Below are 24,588 nucleotides of genomic sequence, written 5' to 3'. Positions count from 1 at the left end.
AACCCAGGCCTGGGGAAGGTGTGGTTCCCAGGGATCTGATATCTCAGGAACAGAGGAATGGTGACACTCTTAAGTAAACCAAGGAGATAGCTGTGAATGAGAGACTCTTGGAAGAACAGCGGGAAAGAGTGTAGCAGTGACAGACCTAGGAATAAACTTGGAGTCAGAATTGTGCATATCACTAACTTCCATTTTCTGACTTCTTCCTCAGAAGGGGTGAATCGTATCTATAGGGGAGCTGCTTTGCAAACAGATGAAAAAGTACATCTGACAAACAAAATGGATGAATGAAAATGAGTTACTGTGCTCTCTAAGAAGCTATTAGGTAGCAGCTTCCAGACCAACACATTTGGGATCTATCCCTGCATTTGCCCTAAGGCCATGCTCCTCTTGGACAGTCATTAGCCAGTCATCAAGCAAGAAGAGAAAGCTGGAGCCAGGACGCCCCTGGGACTTGTCAGTGGACAATCTTTGCTTTGAGACTGTATAGAAGTCTGAGTGTGATTTTCCCAACTGCACTGCAGTATGGACCTGTGTTGCATGAATCTTAAAAGTTCTTATTAATAAAATCAAATCCGGGGCCAGTTATTGGGGTCCATGCTGGTAGATCAGAGAGACAGGACAAGCCACAGCTATCTCACCTCGCCGGATCCTCAGCTGGTCTTGTCTCCTCAGACTGGAGGCCTCTGAGTCCTCATCCGGAATGAATCTCAGCTGAACTGAACCAGCCAAATGCTTAACTAGCCAAATGCTTCTAGTTTCTGGTCCTCACACCTTATATATCTTTCTGCTTTCTACCACCACTCCCTGGGATTAAAGGCTGGCTTTCTGGGATTAAAGGCGTGTGTCACCATGCTTGGCTGTTTCCAATGTGGCCTTGAACTCACAGAGATCCAGAGGGATTTCTATCTCTGGAATGCTAGGATTAAAGGTGTGAGTGCCACCATTTTCTAGCCTTTGTATTTAGTGGCTGTCTGTTCTCTGACCCCAGATAAATTTATTAGAGTACACAATATTTTGGGGAAAACAATACCACCACAGACCTGTGTCTACTGAATCTTTTGTTTGTCTTCTTCCACACTGCAGTCTGAAAGACTACTTACCTGCTCTGTCCCTCTTTAATCCTTCACATGCATTTGCCTCCTAAGCTTGATTGGCCCCATTTCATTTCAACAACTTAACAGAAAGAGAACCCAAGAAAGTCTTCATCTAGGAAAGAAAACTGAAAGAGCAAGAGCGAAAGACTTCTAAGAACAGCAAGACTGTACTATATGGGGGTGCATTAGTGTTTGACTGCATGTGATTAAGAGCTATTCATTTATATGGAGTGTACATAAATCTCCTAAACACTAGCAGTCTTAGTGGCCAGTTACCTGGATCTACATAATGGGTCAGAGAAATGGACAAATGGGAAGGACAGAATGGGATGAAATTGATCTGATTGAGAAATCCCTCAGGACAAGGAACCTTCCACATCATGATATTCTGTAGATGACAAAAGATGATAGAAATAATGGGTATTATATAAATCATACTCTTTTAAGACTATAATGATAGGAATTCAATGATTCCCCAGAAAACTTCACACGGTAATGAGTAGCCAAAAATTGCCATAATGAAAGTCTGTGTTGTTCTCCAATGGCCTGAGCTTTGGAGTGTTATGAGCAAGATAGTATTGTTAAAAGTGGACTGTGCAAAAGCTCAATTTAGCAATTTGCATTTTATATCTGTTACTATTTTTCTATTACTACTTTTATGGTGTATTTTTATACAAATTTTGTAAAAGATCTAGTAGTTCTCTATTTTGAACCCAGTTCATAACAAAAAGGTATTTTTATGTCTCACTAAAAACAAGCATACATGTAAAATGATCAAGAGAAACATCCCAATTAATGGGTTGATAAAAAGAAATTGCTCCATTTGAGCACAGTTTGAAGCATTAGCCAAAAGCATCAGCAGTTATAGTGAATATTTTTGCATTGAAAATGAACTTAAAGGGTGGATTAGCTTTTCATAGGCCACAGAAGAGTACTTGGGTAATAGCTGTTATTTGTGCCTACATTGATCTATATTTGAATTCATGATTTAAGTTGACATTGTGGAATATTTTATAACGCATTTAAAGAATATGGAATTTAACCAAAGACTCCATTTGTTTTGCTTTTGTTTCCTGTAGAAACTAAACTTAATTTTGTAGCAAGCTTAGGTGTTTGGGAACCATGAATCATTTACTTTTATCAGTTTCAATTTCATTACATTTCTGTCTTCAGAATACATAATTGTTCCCGCTTATTTTTTATCTACAAGGAAATTCACCAAGACAAGCTTGGCACTTCTTCATTTCTTCTGGGTTGTTTATGTCCTTGGATTCAACTGTGAGGCTTCGAACTAATTTATGTTCCTTTCTCCTGTGCCTCTGTGAGTCCTGTAGGGGCATGAAAAGAGACATCCTGTTCATATGATACAAAGCAAGATCACAAGCTCATCGTGGGCGTCAAATTCTCAGAGGCTGATCCTTGCTTTTTACACTCACTCCTGGGGTGTAAAATAAACATCTTAATCTCTGGCTTCTTTGACTGCACCAGTCATGAGTTTTCAGGTGACTTCTTTGTTCCCAAATAATTTTTAATAACTAGGAATTTGAGTCTTAGTGCCATCATCAGAAGACAGCAGTTTTACCTGAAGTATTTCTAACCATTCCTAACTGAAGATATAGCTAGAAGCCGCTGAGTGTCAGGACATAAATGGAGCTTTCTTGTGTTTTTAATGAAGACTGTCAAGAAAGAAGCCTTGAGGATGAATTCTAAATGAGAATCGCAGATAAACACTGTGATCCTGTTACTTTACTTTTTATCAGCTCATTAATTGGTCTGTTTCTCTTGATCATCTTCACTGTGAAAGTTGCTAAGAAATAATAGTCAATAAACAGTGCTCAATTCCTATTCAGGACTTTGAAGACCAGCAGTGTGGATTAAATGATAAGTATTGACGATGTCCAGAGCAATTGAGAGTCCACAGTGTGGTGTTGAATTTAAGTGTTAACAGGTGTTTGGAACAACGGAAAGCTTAGAGAGAATCTACGTCATAAAAGGAAGTTTTATGGAGGAAATGATATTTGAGTTGAGGTTTGAAGGTGGAATAAAAGGGGCGGGGAGCATAGGAAGGGCTTCAAAACAAGGTTTTCAATAAGACGGATATTAGCACATATGAGGCTGGGGAACGGTGGGGTTCCAAAAAGTAAGATTGCTCATGTTATACTTATTTCTAAACCTTCTTTACCTGTAAATACAACTTTTATTCTAAAAAATGAGGATAACATGTAAGTACTCAGCCACAAAGTTAGCTATTAGAGTTGGACAAAGAAATATGGCATGGCGAAGACAAAGAAAATAAAGTGTAGTAGGATAAGGCACATTGTAGTCTGCTAAACTGAAGCATAGGGTATGTGGTAGGGGTGGAATAAGTGCAGACTAGTAGAGGAACACTATGTCAGAGAAGAGTTTAGAAGTTTGATGTGCTTATTTACAAATCATTCAAAACATATTTACTGTCAGGCACATGCAAAAGACAGTGTGGCTCCTAGAATCCATAGTAAAGATTCATATTTTTCCTGCTTTTGTGGATACTCACAGGAAATACAAACAGTGAATTTTCTATGAGAAAAGGAAAATACAAAATTTCTAAAAGTTTTTATATGCCGATGAAGTCCATAAAAGCTGTTTTTGGAAGCGAAAGCTTTATGACCATAAAAATAATTGCTATAAACCTATGTGCAATAAGGAACATGACCCCCCACCCCCCAAGGGCTCCATATTCCAACCCACAACTCCAGCTGCCTTACTGCAGGCAGGCTGGTCCTAGGAACCCGAAGTAAGACACCACCTACGCCACCACGCCACCAGCTAACACAGCCCATCCAACAACTGCAGACTACACACACACACACACACACACACACACACACACACACACACACACTGGCTCCATATTCTGGCCCACAACTTCATCAGAAGACTTCTGCTTTACCTGAGGCCAGGCCAGCTCTAGGGACCCAAGGTAAGACACTGCCCATAGCCAGCTAACACTCTCTAAAGCTGGCCCAATAGCCCCCAACCTGACCACCTCACCTGAGCTCTATTTCCCAGCCCACAACCTTGGTGGAAAAGTTCTGTTCAACTGGAAGCCACACCACAAATTAGGAATCCCAGAACACAAATAGGTACCCAGAACACCAGAGGCCACTAGGTACTTGGAACCAAAGAGACAATATTGGCACCCAAAATCCCAAAGGTCATGTAGGCTATAAAAACTCCACTGGAAGACACCCTACTGGACCTGGAGACTCACTAGTCACCAGAACTCCTGGTGACTTGTGCCAAAAACCAGAGAGGAAACAGAAATCAAGGAATAAAACATCCATCCAACAAAGCCAAACTCAGGAATCAATACCTAGACCTATAATAATCCCAAACCAAGATACATAAATGCCAATGTAAGAACACAATCAACAACAGAGAGGACAATATGGCACCACTAGAGCCCAGCTAACCTATGACAGCAACACCTAAACATTCCACCATAGCTGAAGCACAGGAAAATGACCTTAAAATCAGCTTTATGAAGATGATAGAGGTCCTTAAAGAGGAAATGAAAAGAAAATCTCTCAAAGATATTGAAGAAAAAAAAACAAAAAATGGAGGAAATCAATAAATCCAATAAAGAATGCCAAGAAAAAAAAAAATAGGTGAGAGAAACTGTTCAAGACCTGAAAATGAAAATAGAAGCAATAAAGAAAATATAAAAAGAGGGGATTCTGAAAATAGAAAATCTTGGTAAGTGAACAGGAACTACAGATGCAAGCATCTCCAACAGAATAAAAGAGATGAGAGAGAATCTCAAGTGTTGAAGCTACAATAGAAGAAATGGATTCATCGGTCAAAGAAAATGCTAAATATATCAAATTCCTAACACAAAATATCCAAGAATCTGGGACACTGTGAAAAGACCAAACTTAAGAACAATAGGAATATAACGCTGTAGGAGGCTGTAGGAGCACACAGCAGGTGACAGCTATGTTCAGCAGATCAACCCACCAAAGGACTAACTCTCTGATGGAAAGCCCCGCCTGGCAAGACCATGGGGTCACTGACTATAAACGACCAATTGTTCCTGTCTGTAATTTCTCTCATGTGTCACTACATTTCTTCCCTAATAACAGCTACAGGTACTCTCCTCACTGCTTGTGTGTTTATCTCATGAAAATATCCCATCTTTGGGCATACATATAGCTGTGGATGGTCAGGAAGATGATTTCTGCTTAAGCTATATAATTCTAATAAATATAAACAATACTAGAATGCTTTTTCATAACTGACATAGGAAAGTAACAGTATTCTCAGTCACAAAGACTTCAGAACAAATTCAAAACAGACTAGCTGCCCCTGCAGAGAATACACAAAGACAATTTTCCAGGTGTTTACTGATGAATCAAGGTCAGACTTGAAGCAACTTTGGTAGACATAAACCTCTGAAGTAATTGACTTTCTGCATGTACTCTCAGCCTCAGTTTATGTTATAGGATTCAGGGTTCAACCAACTCACTGTTATTGTTAAGTCCTGAATTTCAATGTCACTTTCTGTCTGGGAAAGAGCTACATGCATGGCCAGGCATTACTGAGTCAATTACTCCTACAAATGATAAACACTTTCAGCAAAGTGGCTGGATAAAAATTAACTCAAAAATTCAGTAGCCCTCCTATATACAAATGATAAATGAGCCGAGAAAGAAATCAGGGAAACAACACCATTTGCAATAGCCACAAAATAAAATAAAATATCTTGGTGTGACTCTAACTAAGCAAGTAAAAGACCTGTATGGAAAGAACTTCAAGTCTTTGATGAAAGAAATTGGAGAAGGGATCATAAGATGGAAAGATCTCCCATACTCATTGATTGGTAGAATTAACATAGAAAAATGGCCATCTTTTCAAAAGCAATTTATAAATTCAATGCAATTCCCATCAAAATTCCAACACAATTCTTTTTTTAAATATTTATTTATTTATTTATTTATTTATTTATTATGTATACAGTGTTCTATTTGCATGTGTCTTTGCAGGCCAGAAGAAGGCACCAGATCTCATTACAGGTGGTTGTGAGCCACCATGTGGTTGCTGGGAATCAAACTCAGGACCTCTGGAAGAACAGCCAGTGCTCTTAACCACTGAGCCATCTCTCCAGCCCCAACACAATTCTTTACAGAACTTAAAAAAACAATACTCAACTTCATATGGAAAAAAAAAAAAAACAGGATAGCTAAACCAATCCTGTACAATAAAAGAACTGCTGGAGGTATCACCATCCCTGATTTCAAGCTGTACTACCGAACAATTGTAATAAAAACTGCATGCTATTTGCATAAAAACAGACAGGCTGATCAATGGAACCCAGTTGAAGACCCAGACATTAAGCCACATACCTATGGACACCTGATTTTTGATAAAGAAGCCAGAAATATACAATAGGGGAAAAAAGCATTGTTAGCAAATGGTGCTGGTCTAACTGGATGTCAGCATGTAGAAGAATGCAAATAGATCCATAACTATCACCCTGCACAAAACTCAAGTCCAAGTGGATCAAAGAGCTCAACATAAAACCAGAACACTGAGCCTGATAGAAAAGGAAGTGAGGGATAGCCTTGAGTGCATTGGCACAGGAGACAACTTCTTGAAAAGAACACCAAGCATGCAGGCACTAAATAATAAATGGGACCTCATGAAACTGAAAAGCTTCTGTGAGGCAAAGGACACCATCAAAAGGACAAAACAGCAACCTACTGAATGGGAAAAGATCTTCACCAACCCCACATCTGACAGAGGGCTGATTTCCAAAATATATAACAAACTCAAGAAACTAGACATCAAAAATCCAAATAATCCAGTTTAAAAAAAAAAAAAAATGGAGTACAGATCTAAACAGAGGAATTCTCAACAAAGGAATTTTAAATGGTGTGGGGATATATTGTGTCCCCCAAAATATTGTGCACCCTAATAAAGCTTATCTCTGAGGATCAGAGGGAAAAGCCAGCCACTATATTAAACATAGAAGTCAGGCAATGGTAGCCTTTTATCCTAGAATTTGGGAGGCAGATCTCTGTGAGTTCAAGGCCACACTGTGGAACAAAGCCAGGCATGGTGACACACGCCTTTAATTTCAGCACTAACCATAGAGTTCTGGGGGGTCTGTACAGACAGAAAATGATGTAGCTGGGCGCAGAGAGGAAATGAGATGGCAAAACAGAAAGGCATATAGGCGTGGGTATACAGGAAGTAGGTCTCTGTGGAGACTGAGAGCTGATAAGGTGAAGTTGGCATGGCTTTTCCTATTCCTCTGATCTCTCAGGATTTAACCCCAATATGGGGCTCTGGGTTTTTTTTTATTAATAAGACCATTTAGCAATTTGTGTTACAAAATGGCCAAGAAATGCTTAAAGAAATGCTCAACATCCTTAGCCATCAGAGAAATGCATATCAAAACAACTCAGATTCCATTTTACACCTGTCAGAATGGGGAAGATCAAAAACACAAGTAACAGTTCATGCTGGAGAGTATGGGGAGCAAAAGAAACACTCTTCCATTGCTGGTGGGAGTGCAAACTTACACAGCCACGTTGAAAATCAATCAGAAAATTGGGAATCAACCTACCTCAAGATTCAGCTATACCACTCCAATAGGATGCTCTACCATACCACAAGGACACTTGCTCAACTATGTTCATAACATCCAGAAACTGGAAACAACCTAGATGCCCCTCAAAAAAGGAGTGAATAAAGAAAATATGGTACTCTGTTTACACAATGGAGTATTACTCAGCTGTTAAAAACAATGACGTCATGAAATTTGCAGGCAAATGGATAGAACTAAAAAATATCATCCTGAGTGAAGTAAACCAGGCCCAGAAAGACAAAAATAATATGTACTCACTCATAAGTGGATATTGGCTGTAAAGTAAAGGATAACCATGCTACAATCTACAGACCCAAAAAAAGCTAACTAACAAGGAGGCCTCAAGGGAGCACGCATGAATCTCACTGTGAAGGGCAAATAGAATAGACATCACAGTTGGACAAGGAAGGTGGTATGTGATGGGGTGGGCATAGGAACAGGAAGGGTCAGTTTACTGAAGGATGGAGGAAGAGAGTACTAGGAAAGAGAATTGGAATCAGGGAAATCTCTGGGATGAGCTAGAAACCTAGTGCAGTGGAAACTCCCCTGATAGTGACCCTACCTAAGCAACAGGGGATATGGAGTCTGACACAGTCATCATCTGTAACCAGGCAAGACTTCCAGTGGAGGGATTGGGACCCCAGACTAGCCACATAACTTGCCCTTACAATTTGCCCTTCCTACAAGATATGTGAGTGGCCAACTAATGACTGGTTTAGCTTGAGACCCATATTAGGATAGGGAAACTACCCTGACACTGCTTGGAAGGCCAGGACCCAGAGAATGGACAGACCAAAGACCTTAGATAAAACCAAGCATGACCTGCAAAAAAAAAAAAAAAAAAAAAAAAAAAAAAGTCAATGAAATGATTCTTAATGATATTCTGCTATACTCATAGACTGTTGCCTAGCCCAGTTGTCACCAGCAAGGCTTCACCCAGCAACTGATGGAAACAGATGCAGAGACCAGCAGCCAAACATTAGGTGGACCTCAGGGAAGTCTATGGAAGAGGGAGAAGGTTTATGGGAGCAAGAAGGGCCAAGGACACCACAAGAAAACCCACAGATTCAACTAACTTGGGCTCATAGGGGCTCACAGAGACTGAACCAACAACCAGAGTGCTTGCATGGGACTGACCTAAACCCTCTGCACATGTTACAGTTGTGTGGCTTGGTCGTCTTGTGGGACTCCTAACAGTGGGAGCAGGGAATGTCTCTGACTCTGTTGCCTGCTTTGAGGACCCTTCCTTCCTACTGGGTTGCCTCTGTCCAGCCTTAATAGGAGAAAAGGTGCCTAGTCTTGATAAAACTTGATATACCATGGCTGGCTGATATCCGTGGGAGGCCTGCACTTTTCTGAAGAGAAAGGAGAAAGAGTGGATGGGGGAGAGGGGAGGTTGCAGGGGGTGGGGGGAAGAAGAGAAGGGAACTATGATTGGGCTGGAAAAATAATTAATAAAAAAAATAAATTGTTAAAAATGAAAGAAACATGACTGCATAGGACATAGTTTTAAGAGAAAAAATACTCAGACTTAAACAGCACTAAACAATCATAGAAAGGTAAATCAGGGTTGTAAAGCCAATTGAATTTGATAAAACTTGAGAGACCGTGGAAATGAGCCTGGTTCATAAATCCCCTTTGAAGCTCTGCACCATCGCCCTTATCTCTCCTCAAAGTGTATTCCAAATTGTTGGCCTGAGCCACTCCTACTCTGGCTGCATACAACCTGTGTATTTTCTTTGTCTCAGCTTTCGTCCTTCTCTCCCATGCGTTCTTGCTTCCTAAGAGGGTAGATGGCTACGAACCTTGTATTCACACATACCTGTTTTCTCAAATAACTATAATTCAAAAATCGTTTTCTGAGCATCAACTATGTTCCCTTCACTGAAGCCTTCACATTTTATTCTTTCCTGGAATATCATATTCCCATAAGCATGCTGGTTGCATAAGTGTTAGATTGACTGGAATTCAAGTTAAGTTTGCTACACGCTACACAAATATATACAAGAGCTATTCTAATCCCAGGTAGACGATTCACATAAACAGTGCTTTTTAAAATAACTGCTGCATGTAACTCAGGATGGGGTGCTTTACATAACACTAACCCTCACTGTTCTGATGCTCATAAGTCAGTTCCTCATTTACATGCCCCAAGTCAACAGGGAAACTTGATTTACTCAGAGACCCATGGGCAAAGCCCTACTTTCCTATGCAACTGCAACCTCACAGCTCAGGTTTCAGGGGGATGGGAAAGAGAATCACACACATACTTATCTGAGCCGTAGCTCAGAGGTGACACCAGCCACTCCACTAACATTGACTAGGTCAGAACATGTGACATATTAACAAACTCTTAAAGGGGAAAGACATGAAACTGTCCTATGCTCACATAAGGACTAGAAAACTAGACATATTAGTGAGAAATCTATCCTACATGACAAATCAACCTGCCCCTTTAAGAGACCCAGTCCACAGAATGTCATTTATGTGCAACAGAGACAGCTGAGCCGAACAGAGCTGCAACGTTCAACAACACTCCGATCATTTGTCACACAGCAATTTTCTGTCAACTGCACTACCTCGAACATCCATGTTATATAAACACCACTCCAACAGAGTCTCAGACAGCTACCAAATATGGAGAATAGACACAGTTCTCCAGCAACTTTTCACAGGAGTGACAACTTCATGACATTGGCCAGGTTTCCTACAACATTCAAGGCTGGTCTTTTCTTCACCAGTTCATTTCAAGGAACCTCAGCAACCTTTTACTGAGTTCAGTTTTAGTTGCATTTGTTAGAATTCAACAGCCTCGATTGATCTGGGGTCTCTTTAATTTTGCACTGATGATATTGCCAGAGACCTGGAATGTCAAGGACTGGTCACTGTTTCCAGAGTGGCTTTTCTAAAGATCGGTATAATTTCTTGAAGTCAGAGATATTCTAAAATGATTGTTCATCCCAGGACTGGCACATCATTACAGCTCAAAGACATAAAACCAGTAAATAGATCTAAAATGAACGTCTTTAGCTTACTCATGTCAGCTTAGAACTAAAGTATACATTTGTTCATTAAAAACTAAAGAATAAAAATTATAAGGCTATTTTTCAGAAAGGGTCCCAACATCTTACTGTCTTTTTCACTCACAGCAGATACGTTTGCTCTCCTTTTACTTTCTGTCGTCTATACTAGTCTGGAATAAAGATATATTTATTAAAACATAAACACCTTTGTTAGTGGTTATCATTGTGGTCTTTTATGATGATTATAAAATGATAAGAATGATACTTTGCACTGTGTACCTTTCTTCTAATCAGCTCAAAACTTATGTCCACATCTCTGTGATAGCTTATATTTTACTATGGCAGGCTTTCACTACCGTTCTAACACAATCAGCAGCCATAAACCAAACAGAGAAGAATGTGGCCATTATGTTGGTCTTATTGACTTTAAGTAAGTGAAAGTATTCCATATATATTCAAGTCCTTTTACCTCAACTTCAGTTAGGACTCAAAAACATTTGCTGAAGAAAGATGGGCATTTCACATTTCTTCTTCTGTATTTAAAATACAATATTTTTATTTTGTACAACATTGTAGTTGCTGAATACCTCTTGGAGTGATGTTTTCTCTTAAGGCAGTTTCTTCTAGATGTTGTAATGCTTTGTACTCAGACCCCCAGTAAAAGAAACTCGTGACTCTGTATATCTGTGGCGGCCACTGAACTAATTGGACATTTCACTGATGGTCTTCTACTTATACTTTCACTTGAAGGACTCATGTTTCTTTGCTTAGTTTATTCACCTGATTTGAGACTATAAATTTACCTAGGTGTTGGCATTGTATGTATTTGTATGGGATCTCCGATATGGACAAAGGACAGCCTAAGACAAGGCAGTTTTAATCACATAGGAATGACTCCAAAAACAGTAGTAAGCAGAAAGATTAATAAAGAGGAATAAAATTCAATATTAAAATGGATTAAACAGGAGGCTTAACTTATCCAAGCTACCAAGAAACATGGAAAATGTGTCCTGTAATTATATTCGAGGATAGACATCCCAGAGTTCCCCTGGTATGCTACCATCCAGTATGATCCTATGGTACTTGTCCACAAGTTATATACAAGATAGACCTCTGGTAGAAGATGGAGACCACATATCAGGAAATTTAATATAGGGCACACTAAACCTGAAGCTAAGAGTGTATAAAATAGAACCATTTGCAAATGTGTCTAAATTAGAGACTGGCCAAAGGATCATAATGTGTGCCATACTGTAAATTTGGTATTAATCTTAAATATTTGACTTGACAAATCTTCTTGAGAAGCATATGATATATTAGCATATACAAAAACTGATGCTTTTTTAAACACATATAGTTCAAAGCAGCTTATGACATGCTCTCTCTGGACCTAGAATTTCGGTACTAGAAATGAGAAGCTGTCTTGTTATTATAATTAAGGAAATTACAATCATTTTCCTCCTAATATTCCTCTCATTTATTCTTTGATGTTTGATTACTTCTTCACAAAATCAAGAGGACATTTCCTACTCTCCAACGAACTTAATTTGCCAAAACCTATGAGGCTCCAATGCACAAAAAGGTAATAGAGTCTTTGTGGCAAAGTATGCCAAACTTCAGGAATGTCACAGAGATACATAAGACAAACAAGAATAAACACATTTTTCCCGTATTCTTTTAGGAGGTCAGGGGGAGGAGGGTTTATTGACAAAAGAAATGGGTATTTTGTTAAAATGAACCATGTAATATTTTTAAACCATGAAAGGAATACCACAATCAAGCAAGCTAATAGGCATTCAATTTATAGCTACCTTTTTGTGCATATGTGGCAAGAATACTTAAGATCTATTCTCTTAGCAAGTTTCAAGTATACAAGATGTGATTACAGACTGTAGTCAAACTATGGTACATATTAGTTCTCCATAACCTATCCATTACATCTCAAAGTTTATACTCTTAAAGAAATAGCTCTCTATTAACTAGTGTATTTTATTATATATAATTAAATGTATAAAGATACCTAGTTAATGCATTTTATCATATTTTTATATATCTTTAAAACTACACAAAATTCTCTCTGATAAACTGATTGGAAATTATTGCAGTATTTGTTGCTTTTTTAAATTGTTCTATATAAATATATGCAATAAGTATTCTCAGAAAATGTATATATTTATGAGCCATTGTGTCTAGTTCATGTCTACCTTAAAATTCCAAGGGGCAGAGGTTCTATTTTTGTTTACATTTGTATATTCTAACATTCAGTTAGGGAAAGGCTGAATAAATATTTGTAAAATACAAAATAGTGGCCCATCAAATGTGACAGGAGAAGGCAAGGGATGAAAACATTATTCAGCATTCACTGTGCTGGTCACCATATTAAGTGCTTCAACACAGAAAATCTTATGCAATTTCACAATGAGCTCATGGTGGCCACTGATTCTGATTTTGAATGACTAATGAGAAACTGATTAAGGGATATTTACAGCTGGACCAGAGTCATACTATCAGCCAGTTGTAGAATCAGAATATAAACTGAGCTATCCAGACAGTAGAATAGCCTTAGAATATGGGTTAGGGTCTCAGAAAGGACTAGAGTGATAAAATGGCATTCCCTGGTAGCACAATGCCCCTTCATTCTCTTAGTCCTTTGCCACTACTGTTTCAAAAAACTGTACTTGAAAACACTATGTGGCTTTCCTGAGCAACCAGCTTCTCGTTGAGTCAGCAGATCAAAAAGACTCAGGCCCCAGAACACTTGAGACTAACTTTGTAGTCAATGGAAAGTTCTAGTGCTATTCTGCCTCTTGCATGGATTCAGTCCTTTCCTCCTATGGCAGGTGAGGACCATCATCTCATACTATCCTAAGAGAGGAAGATTGCCTAAAACTATGTTTTTAAAAAAGGAAAGAACCCTAGGACGACTGTGGCTTATAATAAATTTCAGTTTTACTCAATTATTGAAAAAAAATAGCCAAATGAATGGAAACACATGAACTATGAACCAAAGGTTGAGGGGTTCCCAGCTGGATCAGGCCCTCTGAATAGGTGAGACAGTTGATTGGCTTGATCAGTTTGGGAGGCAACTAGGCAGTGGGACCAAGTCCTGTGCTCATTGCATGAGTTGGCTGTTTGAAACCTGGAGCTTATGCAGGGACACTTGGCTCAGTCTGGGAGGAAGAGACTGGACCTGCCTGGAGTGAGTCTACCAGGTTGATCACAGTCCTTGGGGGAGGACTTGTCCTGGAGGAGGTGGGAATGGGGGGTGGGCTGGGGGTAAGGGGAGGGGGTGGGAGGGGGAGAATAGGGGAACCCATGGCTGATATGTAGAACTGAATGGTATTGTAAAATAAAATATATATTTAAAAAAAAAAAAAAGGAAAGAAATCTACTGTAAGTTCCAGAAGAATGGACTCTGGTCTGAAGTCTGTTTCCTTCTGAAGCAGCATCACTCAGCAGTCCAGTCTGGTCTCAACTCAAGTTCATTTCCTGGCTGGACTGTGAACTCTGGGTAAGAGGTTTACCCTTGTTGGGTCTTAATTTACCTTATCCATAAAATGGAAATGATAACAGTCTCCACCTCAGAGTTGTTCTGGGGATTATATTAATAATTGCATGCAAAGTTTAGAGCGTGGTGTTTGGTACATAATAAGATCTATGTGCATAGTAAATGTACTCCACTCAGGAGTACAAATCCATGGATCTGAGTGTAATCCCAACCACAGGTTCTCTCTTCTCTTTACCCCATTCCTGTCTTGGTCTAAGACTTTAATTCAACCTTCACCAGTCCACTTCATTTACATAAGCACTATCTCCAGAGTTAATTCCTTGACAAGGTTTTCTGGGAAATGGTTGAAGATAAAGACCCATTTACACTGAGGGGCAAGTACCTAACAGTCCAATCCCTGGTGCTTTACTCCCTGGAAACACCATGCCTCGGTCAAGCAGTACTTGTCCTCTACTCTTATCTGTTCCCCTTAACATCAACTTCCCTCACCACCTGCAGAAAGAACACCTTGAAGGGATTAATAATTAATTTCAAAACAGTCACTTCAAACACTTCAAAAGCCAATGCATTGTAGGAAAAGGGAAATGCCAGACACTGTATAGTCATACTTCACAATAGCAGCTTGACCATTTGTTCTTTTTAATTTTTTCTTTGCCTTGAAAAACAAAAGTTCAATTCAGTTTTATGGCACCTAAGATATAAGTGCCTATGAGCTTAAGATCTGCTGGTATTAAAATATTTATTGGTTAAATCTGACAGTCATATTTATAGTCTTATCTCCAAAGACCTGTGAAGTGTATATTATCAAATGGAATCTACATTGAGATGTTTTGCTCTCAGAATACATAATTTACCTGTTTAGTTTCTTTCCAAGATGTCTATTTTAACTAAAGAATTTTAATGACATTTGGATATTTAACTTTTTTAAGTGTCTGTGGAGTTGAGCATGCAATAAATTATAATGATTGGCAGTTTTGGAATTTGGCTGGAGTAAACTTTTAGTATTAACTATGGGATTGAAGATTTTCAACAGAAAATACCAAACCTGTCAGAAATTGTGTTTTTCATTTTCTCAAACAAATTATCAGGTCAGTTTAGTGCACATAATCTTTCTAGTGGATTATCAGCCATCAATCCTTTTAAAGGCTTGGTATTTGAGATCTTTGGAAGCTCTAAAAAAGTTTAGTTCATTTGACAAATATTTTAAGCTCTTAGAATGTACAAGATACCACATAAGACTTTTAAGATAAAAACAAGCTGGCACTGAAGAGATAGATCAGTGAGCAAATTACTCAATGTGCAATTCCAAAGATCTGAGTTCAGATTCTCAGCACTCACATAAAAAAATATATACACAGCTGTTTCCAGTCTAGAATTGGTGGGAGTAGGGACAACAGACAAATCTTAGGAACTTGCTGCCCACCTATCTTAAAAGGTGAGCTCCAGGTTTAGTGAAAGACCTAGGGTCAAGAATAGAGCGGAAAGGCTGCAGAAATGGTTCATAGAACCAGAGCACTTGCTGTGGAAACATGAGGGCCTGAGTCTGAATACTCAGCACCCATATAAAAAGTCAAGCATAGCTGTGCCTACCACCAACCCCAGCATTAAGGGACAGAGGCAGACAGGTCTCTGGAGTTCACCAACTAGTGAGCCTAGCTGCAAAGTGGAGAACCACATCAGAAGATTCCCAGAGTCAACCTCTGGCCTACACATGTATGTGGATATACAGATGCATAGACATGCATGAGCACATGCGTGCACACACACAGAGCAAGCTAATACAGATAATATGTAGAGTGCTTACTTTGTGCAAGATTCCATTGTATGTATTCCATGAACTAGCTCATTCAATTTACCCCACAACTCTACAAATGAGATAGATTTAGTATTTTTCCCCAATTAAAAGTTAAAAACACAAAGAGGAAGAGGAAATAATTTGGTAGAAGTCATTCACACATGTAGCAGAGAGGTGGAACCAGGATTAGAGCCAACAATGTCTGGATCCAAAACAGCCTTCTTCAAATTATTTTTAATATAAAACATATCATAAACTATAGAATGTAAAAGTGCTGAAAAATTGCAAGATAGAAGGAATTATACCACTTTCACCAAAACTGAAAGATCTTTTTAACCAAAGTGACATACAAGTTGTTATGGGTCAAGGTGGATTATATTTAAGAAGTTGAAACTGGCCAATGCTTAGTAGAAGGGAAAGCAAAGGCTTACGGACAGGCTGGTGTGAGGGATGCTGGAGGGTAAACTGGTAGCTCAATTGATGAGAAGGAAAATAGGCTACAGTGATAGCAAAGTCCAGAGATACAGCGTCTAAAAACCTCAAGGAAGAATATTAAGCTGATGTGGTGGCACAGTGCCTGCAATCTCAGCCACTCAAAAATCTGAAGCAAAAATGTTGAATCTAAACATCAAGGCCAGCCTGGGCAACATAGTGAAACTTGTACTAAAGGGAAAAAGTATATCCAATGCTAAATTCTAACCAAAAGAAAAAAATAAATATTAAATCAGCTAGTTTGGAGCTTAGCAATGTAGAGGTTATTTAGAATTTGTAAACAAGCAAAATGGAAAGTATGGTTGAAGAAATAGCTATCTAGCCCTGGAACCTTATTTATTTGTTATCTATTCTACTAGTAGTCCCAAACTGTAATGGATGAACTACTTGTCCTAAAAATAGAAATTAAGGAAAGGTCAGACAGAGATAAGTTACACGGTGAGTATCAGAGAGAGAGGTGGTGATGGCAGCCAGGGCCACCCTACAGCCCAGTGGGTGTTTGGCAGGATAGACTCACAGAGAGGACAAAATCAAGACTCCAGTCTGAGCCCGTTCTTTCCAGTCACTAGGGGCACGTTCAACATTTCAACACCCAGGGCACATCGCAGACCTATTACATCAGACTCAGAGCTTCCTATACCACAGTCCATAGGTTTTAAAGCTCCCAGGGAGGTGCCGCCACGTTGAGAACTATTGCTACAGTAAGTTAAGTAATGAGGTTTGACCTTCAAAGATGTCAATAAGCATAGAAAAGACAAAGGGAATCTGAAAAACAGCATGAGCAGGAAATCAATATTTCTTCTTTTGAACACACAGAAAGCCATTCTCACTGACAAACTCATGTTTTAAAAGAGAAAAGAAAGCAAAGAAAATCTTCTCTCTCTGGAGTTAAACAAATTTGGGGAAAATCTGTTATTCCAGATCATCATCTAAGGCTGCGTTAATGTCAAGGCAAAGGGCTGCCGGGGCCATGGGTATGGAAGTGTGACCACCCCGTCTGTTCCCTTCTGCGAATTAGATGATTAGCTTTTCTCCCCTTCATCAGCTGGGGATTCTGCGGGCACTTAGCATGGTAACAGAACACACATAGGAAGTCAGCACTGTATTCATGGTACCAGTTGATGCAAACATATGCATACTCATTGGGCGCCCGTTAGACTTACTGTTTCTACTCTCCTGGAAGAATGTAACATGATTCTGTGGCATGTGCCATAAAGATGCCTTTTAAAGTGTTTCTGGATTTTCAACAGGTTGAGACCCAAAATCTCGACTCATTAGTTGTGTTCACTGCCCTCCAGCAGGGTTGACTCAAAAGTTGAATGTTTATAGAATCACTATAAACATAGCTATTCCTTGCTTTTGTTTGGGTGAGATGGCAAAACCCAAAGGAACTGCCTCTACGGGCCTTTTTGGTGTTTTATACGACAACATTCAAATAAACTCAGCAACAAACCAGGGCCCTTGGGGTCATTTGAGCCCCTGGATAACCGTGACTGTGGCCCAACACAGAGACCATAAACTCACTAAAGACATTATGAGATTCTGTGTGTGGTTTTATTTCATTTTATTTACTTATTTATTGGAATTTGATTGTGCAGTTCTCAGGTGTGAACTTTGTAGGTGACAATGTTATGTCATGATATCTAAAGGCTGGACACCCCTGCTTGCTTAATGACCACTATTCATTTGAGTAGTTGTTTTCTAAACAATTTCAATGTGCTACCAAACTCTAATTAATAAATATTTTATTAGACTTTCATCAGTCACGAGGGAAGGGGATTAGACATAGACATGACTTTGCCCCATTCTCTTAAAAAATGCAACACAATAGCAGCTTTCCACACATCATTACCCTTTCAAATCCTAGCTGTTCTCAAAATTATGAATTTTAATTATTTTATATAGTACATTGTGTTCCAAAAGATGTTTTACAATCACAGTTAGTTAATCCTCATAAAGCCTCATTGAGGCATGCTAATATTAATATTCTCATTCCATAACAAGAGGAGTTGGGGTCCAGAAGAGTTAGGCAATGTTGTGTAGGACTGAGCAAGCCAGTTGAAAGTGAGATTAAAAATCTTTGCAGTGACTGCATCTTCTGCAGCTCAGTATCCTACACCTGAAATATTTTCATGAAGTGTTCCTTGGACAGATGTATTTTCCTGCAACTATGGGACCCTATTGAACTCAAAATCTTTAATTATTTAGTTATAATCAAAGACAGAGCTTTTGAAAAGTTACTTATGCTTTCTGTAATTCAAATACCTTCCTCAAAAAAATCACAGATTCAAACACTCCCTCACATTGGAAGGGAAGAATCAGAAAACCAAATATGTTAAATGAAGCCCAGGGAATTTTTGTCAGATGAAAATTAAATCAGTTTTTTCTCTTCTGACTTATTTTTCTATTTCTTTCCTCCCAAATTGTGCTAGTAGTTAACAAGCAAATTTTATTCGTCATAATATTAGTGGGAGCCTGTGCAGGCAATGCACTTCATGAAGTATGGGACAGATACAAAGATGAATAGTGAAAAACAAATATGCAGTCCCTGCCCTGTGGCTCACAGGTTAGCAGGAGAGACAGCTATAAAAACAAAAAGCTCAGTACAGTGTGCTACCTGCTAGCTCTGACTTAAAGTGTTGGGAGCACACAAAGGAAGCAGCGCCTTGTCTTCCTAGAGGATAAGAGACTGACATGGAAGCACCTCTGAGCACCATATTCGGTGAATATGGAGGAATTTGCCAACGAAAAAAAACAGCACACTTTTTTAAAGTTCTTTCTAAGGATGCTTATATTCAATGTGATTTTAAATAAATAATCCAGGATAGCAAATACTGCTTTTCCTAGGCTGGGGCTTACACTATCACCTCCTTCAACCACAATCCACTTCAGTTCATCGTACATTTTCTCTCCCATAACTTAAGTCTAAGGAGTGAGGAGCCATAGATATATCACATGATGGTGCTGGAGAGAACAAAAACTTTAAAGAAAAGAAATAACACATAGTAAAAAGAGGGATGACTTTGTAGCTGGAAACCTCTATTTAAAAATTATTAACAAAAAAAAATAATAGAGAAGATAGAAACAGAGAAACTAGAGATGAGAAAAACAAAAAATGACAGTAGTCATCCCAAAATAGTTCTATTGAATGTGGTTAAATTTGGGCTTTATGAGGCTACTGATTCACATGGGTTAATGATTGTGGGGCACTTTTTAGAATGAAGACTCTCCACAAATAAATGCCTTGATTGTAAAGAACTAGCTTCAGCCTGTAATGGAGATGGGTTGCATTCTTCCCAAGACCGAATGCAGCTGTGCTCTGGAGCTGCCCCATCTGAAGGCAAGCAGCCTGGGAAGATCTGAAAGAACACATGTGTGCACAGGGGTGTGACCTCTTCTAGCTCTGCTGCATTGAAGAGAATTTCCTGTGCCAGCTCAGCCATAGCCTGGGTTTCCTTCAGGATATCAAGCTCCAAGTTTACAGTTCCTATCAGGGAGTCTCTTTGTTTGAACAAAGCCTCATTTGTTAGGAAGTGTCACAGATCAGCATGTATCAGATGCAAGATTGAATGTCCCACAAGCACAAAGGCATGCAAAGCTATGCCAGGATACCAGCAATGGGGCTTTTCACCATGAGAAAACAGATGGCCAAAGTGAAAAGGGCCAGTCATTATGAAAAAGAAATTCTTCCAGCCAACCTCCCCCTCCTTCTTTCACTGCATTGCACTGACAGGGAAACATTTGATATGCTGCAACATCAGCTGATGTTTGTGTCCTTTTAATTAAACCAAGAGGTTTGGAATAGGGATGTCCTTGTCTTTGCAGAGAAATGATTTCAAAAGGAAGATAATGGAACCTCTTTTTCTCCAGGCTTGCAAGCGGCTTGTGCGTAATTTGTCCTTTGCAAGAGCAATCAAAGATAACCGGTGCGCAATTGATTAAGGGCTTTGTGTCCTTTTAATTACTTGTTTCTACACGCTGGTTTAGTTACATGCTGAAAGCAGATCCATCTGAGTTCTCTCTGAGCTGTGGCACTTTCTTTGGCTAACATGATTTAAGAGTAAAGCTATTAGTAAGCCACCAGCACATGGAACAATCCTATCAGATAGGAAGAGGTTGTGAATCTTGACTTTTTTATATTTTCAATAGGCTATTAGATGTTTTCACAGAAAACGAGGTTAAAGGATGGTACAGTTTTCCTTACTTGTAGGAAAATAGTTGACATTTCAGGAGGATGAAGCCTTCCTTAACCTCAAAGTAAAGTTCAGAAGATTTTTAGTTTGGCTGATTTTTAATTACTGTAGTAATTAAATACTTGTTTCATTTCCAATTACTGTGATAAAATACCCTGACAAAAGCAGCCTGTGGAGGAAGAGCTTATTTTAGCTTAGAATTCAAGTCCCATTATATCATCATGAGAAAGTCAAACTGGCAGAACTTGAAGCAGCTATTCACATCTGCAGTCCAGGGCAGGGAGAATTTGTCCATGCACGCCAGTCCTCAGCTTGCTTGCTTTACTCATAGTGTCTAGGGTCCAGCCCATGAAACTGTGCTGCCCACATTCAAGATGGTTCTTCCCACTTCCCCCACAGACACGCCCACAGGCCAACATAGTCTAGACAATCCCTCATTGAGACTCCCTTTGCCTGGTGAGTCTAGATTGTATCAAGCTGACAATTTTCTTTGAGTACTGATCTATAGACTTACAAGCCAAATTCCTTTGAAAAGTCATTGAAAAACTAAATAGCATGATGCATAGATTAGATGCTTATTGTTGTGTTAACAAGCCTTTCAAAACAATAAATGTTTGATGAAAACCTGAGACAATAATAGAGTACAAATAGAGTAATAGAGTAAAATACAATTCTAAATTGTAATTTAGAAAACTAAATCTTTTTACCACTATTTATTAATACTTATTTGCTTCTAGCTTATATGCTCTGGAGAAAAAGAAAGCTAAGGTTTGTAATCTCAAAAGAAACTCAACTAACAATATTAAGACTATGTGGATGCAGCTGCTGAAAATGGAACTGAGCGGAAAGCTTAGAGCATAGGATCTCTAATGAGAACAATGGGATCAAGGGGCTCACCCTCCTGCTTCACCAAGTCTCTGATACATGAATGCTGTTGGAATGGTGACCCCACCATGGCATGCTGAAAACTCTGGGGGAAACGTCAGAGTGTAGCCCCCCACTAACCTCGCATATTTTCAGGGCACTTTCAAATCACTTCTACCATGGCAGTAGACTTTGGGAGCATAGATAAATCTTTTGAAGCATGGGTCCTTTTTGCAAAGAGCTTCTAGTGAGTCTTGAAAGAGTCAAATAGTAGAAAACGAACATTGTGAGTTCTAACTTACAAAGGAAGAAAGAAATTCACATTCAAAACACAGACAGACAGGTGAGACCTCATGCAGTGCATGTGGAGCTTACACCATACTGAAGCTTACATGGGTATAGACTGAGGGATAAAAAGAACAGAGGAAGCACAGAGTTACTGTACAGATTATGAGACAACCATCAACAACACAGGAGGAAATCAAAGGCAGGACTGAAAAACAAAAGGCTGTGTAGAGGATCAGACTGATCACAAAGAATTTTAATGCAGTATGTTGTTTTCTTAACGCAACAGTGAGCTGAGCTAAGACAGGGAGACTATAAAAGAATAAAGCAGTTTCTATCTACGAGAAACTTATCATCACTGAAAATGACAACCTGAGCATATCAAATGCCTGAATTTGCCACATACCTGTACTGTTTCAGCAGGCCTTCATACTTACACTAACACAACAGTGCTATTTGATAGGTTTGTCTTACACCCCATATGATATGTTATCTTGCTAATCAAGGCATCACTCATTGCTACGTTATGCTCCTCCATGCTGATTACTGGTGTTACTGGAGAACCCTACTACCATGGCTCTCATTTTGCCCTTTCCAACTACTTTCTTTTTCAACTTTTATATTCCTTCAGCATTCTCATTGTCATTATTATAAACTTTCATTTATACACTGGACCTATTTTTTGGTATTTCACACTATCAAACTAAGGCTTCAACCTTTTGTACATTTCTTAAAACACTTAAAGATTTTATTGTAGTTGTCCAGAAGTCTTAAGATATTGGTGTGTTGATATGAAAATCATAGCAACTCAATCACTGGGGAAATATAACAAGGTTATAAGCACAGGACTTAATGAAATATAAGTCCAAGCACTGCATTTATGCAGTCCTGTAATTTAGATGTGATGAAAACACTGTGGGGTATAAATAAAACGACAACTAACAAATATGTTATTTTAACAAATATGGGGAATTTAATCCATTTATTGAAGGTTAAATACACTTCTTCCTTGAATGAAAAATGAGTATTCTTGTGTAGCAAACCCTAGAAACAGGCAAGCACTATTCTGCTTCTCTCTGTCTTTAGTGAATTATCCACGTTATTGACAAATACAGTGTTTCTGGCATACCTTTCTCACAAAAGCCGGCTCTACAGCATGGGCTTTGTTGGTGGGCTCTGATGCAAATCGCTTCTCAGCAGAAGCAGCTCTACCATTATATTCTAATTTGCAGCCAAGCTGGCTTTCAGCTGCGCCTTGTCCTTGGGCTGTTGTTCATTGTCAGGACCTCTCCAGGGCCCGCCAGCTGTTCTCTTAACAGAAAGCGGGGGGCAGCAGTCCTATGTCACTGGATTAGCAAAAATGCCTTGTTGGCTGCCATTGTTCCTCTCTCGCTCTAGAACCTAAATCATGAAGCCATGAACAGGGCTACCCCTGGAAAAACGGACAAAGGACAAACCATTTTCTCCAATTAGTATTCATTTTTCTCTTTGCCCCATTCCCTCAGTCATCTAGCTGGACTTAGCAATTACACAATTCATTCAGACTATACTTTTTGGATAATCATTCAATCAACAGACCAGTAATTCTCAATGGGAGCACTAACACTCCACCCTGAAATCTGTACTACTTGTGAGCACACATAGAAATGCAAGACACTGCCTAGAATTCAAGCAATTTCCAGAAGTCGCTCTGAGGCCGGCCTAGGATAAGCAGCCCTGAGGCAACCACTTTGCCCTTCTCTGTCTCTTTTTTATCCCCCGTGTTTGCACCTCTCATATCTCATTCTCTGATGTGTAAAGACTTTCTAATCTAAAATAAGATAGTATTCAAAGTGACTGTTAAAATATTATTAAATTTTTATTTGTTTTTCCAAAGAAAAGAGTCAATAAATTATTGGCTGGTTAAAGCTCAGCTCCCACTGAAAGGCTCCAGAGATTTACCTTTCTTGTACCTGCAGGTCACACAGGTACAATTGCTAAGACAACTGCTACAACTTTGTGAATCTGACTACTACTCATGAGGAACTCCAAGAGAGAACAATAACATCAATTTGGAGGGAGAGACTAATGGTTAAAATTCTGTTCCCTTTGGATTTTAATCCATGCTTTATCCAGTGCTGACATTTGTGTTGTTCCCACACACACACACATGCCACCCTCCACTTCACAATGACCATGAGAAGACGCACCAGGTGTCCCAGGGCAGCCATGGGTGGTGCCTACTCATGCGCCAACAAGGAGGGAAAAGAGCTGATTCAGTGCATTTCTCCCCTGATGACTTTCAAAATGACTCTGGCCTTTACCAGAAAACACTAAATTAGGAAGGCTTTGAAAGCATGTCACGAATATAAATGTAAGATCACTGAGAGTTGAAAGAAAACATTCCACATATGCAAGATGTAAAGAGTATCTCACTTCAAAACATGGCATGTTTAGGAACAGAAAAAGGAATGGAGGAAAGGGGGGTGTATGCATGAGAGGCTATAAATAGAGGATTAATATGATTATGGTACTTAACCTAAATGTTTGAAAATGACATAAATGAAATCCAGTATTCTGTCAAATGAATATATGCAAGTGAAAATAAATCTGTTATGTGCCACATAACATTTCAAAGATCATATGACTAGGTTCATTATATGGCCTAGTGACCTCACAGCTGTTTTACTGTAAGTGCTGTAAGTACACTGTGATGTTCACAGA

Source organism: Peromyscus leucopus, chromosome 8a (assembly GCF_004664715.2).
Source record: "Peromyscus leucopus breed LL Stock chromosome 8a, UCI_PerLeu_2.1, whole genome shotgun sequence".
NCBI lineage: Eukaryota > Metazoa > Chordata > Mammalia > Rodentia > Cricetidae > Peromyscus > Peromyscus leucopus.
Note: the sequence above shows the minus strand (reverse complement) of the source record.